General features: G+C 39.0%; 1 pseudogene; it reads left to right on the top strand.

Moving 5' to 3' along the window:
- Nucleotides 1–935: 935 nt before the first annotated feature.
- LOC132531362 (osteoclast-stimulating factor 1-like) lies at nucleotides 936–2,844 on the top strand (annotated as a pseudogene).
- The last annotated feature ends 345 nt before the right edge of the window (nucleotides 2,845–3,189 follow it).

Here is a 3,189-nt window from a genome sequence, read left to right as displayed (position 1 = left end):
AAATTTCTTAAATTGGAATTTAAGAAAATCTTCAGCATTTCTTAAGTCATATCCTATTCAGTGTCCTATTTTCAGTCTTTTTTTTCCAGAGAGAAAAATTCCCCAGAGTTATGCAGCATTCCAGAGCATGGTCCTTTTTATTTAATTATTTTGGAAGATGAAAAGCTTTTTCATAGCACGCCCACAAAATCCGTTATACCAAAGCACCACGCAGCCACACAGCGCATTGAGCCCAACACAGTGCCCGCGACTGTGGCTCTCCTCCTCAGCTTCTTGTCTCTTCATCCTTCAGGCCTGCCGCTTTGTATACGTGGTCTCTTCTGAACACAGCTTTAACACTAACATCCCCGGTACCCAGACATGTCTCCCTGAACCTGTCTCAGTGTGTTGGGGAGTTGTTCCTTCAGCACCAGTACCCAACCATAGAAGACAGAATATAAAGTCTTCCTCAATCCCACATGAACTGTGTCAGTCGTGAGATGGTAAGAGGGGCCATGTTAGCAAATACCTGCCAACTATTCTGAAGCCAAAGCCATTCGTTCTGATAATGACTTCTAGAAATATAACTGACTTAAATTATTTTTTTGATTTGGAGTAGAGTTGATTTACAATGTTGTGTTAGTTTCTGCTGTACAGCAAAGTGAATCAGTTATACATATACATATACCCACTCCTTTTTAGATTCTATTCCCATATAGGTCATTATGGAGTACTGAGAAGAGTTCCCTGTGCTATACAGTAGGTCCTTCTTAGTTATCTATTTTATATATAGTAGTGTGTATATGTCAATCCCAATCTCCCAGTCTATCCCTCCCCCACCTTCCCCCTGGTAACCGTAAGTTTGTTTTCTACATCTGTGACTCTATTTCTGTTTTGTAAATAAGTTCACTTGTACCCTCTTTTTAGATTCCACATATAAGGGATATCATATGATATTTGTCTTTCTCTGATAACTGACTTAAACTTAATAACTACATTCAGCAAGTGATTTCACTCAGATACCTACCCAGGTATACCTTTGACAAACAACTTAATCCAGAAGGTATCGCTGAAACTTAGATTCTCTGTGAGTGTTTATTTGTTTTTATGTTTGTGAGAGTTGTTTTTACGCTTGCTTTCGTGATTTTAGTGAAACCTTTAAAAATGTTCTCACCGGTGTTACTTCAGCTGTGCTGCCCTGACATAGAATGTTAGGGCTTAGATTATCGAATTGTCCCAGTGTTGACCAAGTGTGATCCCTGCTGTCACTTTCTCACATCTGTCTGAAGTGTCACCCTCCTGGGCAGGTCTGAGTGGCTGTGTTTCACCTGAAGAAAAGACCAGTTTCTTTCTCACAGATTCTGTGAATCATGTTACTGACCAGGTCTCTTCCCTGCCAGAAAGACCAAATCCATGTGTAGGGCCCACCTCCAGCAAGTATGTCAGACTTCAAGGCATGTTCACCCATCTCATGACGGGCCTTATTTTTTTCACTATGTCTCTGTTACAACTCTGTCATGAGCTTTTTATATATTTTTGCGAGCCGCCTAAAATTCTCTCTGGAGGTGTAAGTCGATAACTAATTTTAAATCAATTTATCATTCCATACTGCATAGAAAGAGTTCTAACTGAACTCATTTTAAAGAAACATTCTTCTTCAGGGACATTTATTTAAAAGTTATGGTGCTCCAGGAAGAGAGATGTCGAAGCTGCCACCCAAACCGATCAAACCAGGGTAAGTTAAAGTGTTCAGAGCTCTTTATACGTTTTGAACCCAAACTCCAGATGAATTGTACTTTGAAGAAGGTGATATTATCTACATTACTGACACGAGTGATACCGGTTGGTGGAAAGGCACCTCCAAAGGCAGGACGGGACTGATCCCAAGCAACTATGTGGCTGAGCAGGTAGAATCCATGGACAATCCATTCCATGAAGCTGCAAAAAGAGGCAACTTGAGCTGGTTGAGAGAGTGCTTGGACAACCGAGTCGGTGTTAATGGCTTGGACAAAGCTGGAAGCACTGCCCTGTACTGGGCTTGTCGTGGGGGGTCACAGAGATACAGTGGAAATGCTATTTACTCAACCAAACATTGAACTGAACCAACAAAACAAGTCGGGAGACACAGCTTTGCATGCTGCTGCCTGGAAGGGTTATGCAGATATTGTCCAGTTGCTTCTGGCAAAAGTTGCTAGAACAGACTTAAGAAACAATGAGAAGAAGCTGGCCCTGGACATGGCTACTAACGCTGCCTGTGCATCTCTCCTGAAAAAGCAACGGGGAATAGATGCAGTCCAAACATGAAGCAATGCCGAGGACTATCTTGATGATGAAGAATCAGATTAATTCCTTTCTGGAGCTTTGAGATCTAAAACTTCTGTTGCTTTTGCCATTTCAAAACATTGTCTTTGCCAGAAGAGTGTTGGTAACTGTAAAAAAAAAAAAGAAAGAAAGTCTATATGAACGTGGCAGTATTGCACTGTTTGAATAAAACATGTAAATTAATAGGTCTCACCTTCAGTTTGCCAATAAGTGACTAGATATTTTGCTGTATAAAGTACATTTTTGTTCACCAGAGTAGAACAAGAAGAGATTATTTCTATTTATCAAGCTTAGAGGAATTTTAAGAATTTTTTCTTTTAAAAAAATGGGGATTTTCTTTTTTTTTTAAAGTTCTTTACCTCAAGGATTGAGATATTTTGAATGCATTTTTCAAGGGGGGAAGGCTTATTATCATAATAAACCAAAAGACTTAATAGAAAATCGTCAGCTATTCTGACAAAAATAAACATTTTAAGAGACTTTATTTCCTTTGTTTTGTGGTATCACTCTTTGCTGGTAAATAAATAAAGCTTTTTATATTTAGGTAAAGACTGATTTTATTTTTTAAATAACATTTTGTATCATTAGCACAGAAGAATCATAGTAGCCAAATTTTCTTTCTTTCTTTCTTTTTTTTCCTGGATACAGTGTACTTTATTGACGGTACATGACAAGGTAGGGCTCCCTAAGCCCCTCCCCTTCTTTAGGGGGTCTGGGATGGAAACCATGTGGAGGTCGGGAGATTCTCGGTGTGTTGGAGGATCGAGTTGGCCTAGTAGCCAAATTTCTGTTCAGCCTTCTATATCTGCTTTGATTAAAGTGAAGACGACAATCATTGAGGAGATACATTTCTAATAAAATAGATAAACTTTAATAATATAAATAAAT

This window comes from Lagenorhynchus albirostris, chromosome 1, assembly GCF_949774975.1.
Source record: "Lagenorhynchus albirostris chromosome 1, mLagAlb1.1, whole genome shotgun sequence".
In the NCBI taxonomy this organism is placed as follows: Eukaryota; Metazoa; Chordata; class Mammalia; order Artiodactyla; family Delphinidae; genus Lagenorhynchus; species Lagenorhynchus albirostris.
The sequence above is the reverse complement of the archived record's forward strand: the minus strand, read 5'-3'. Positions and strand labels throughout refer to the sequence as shown.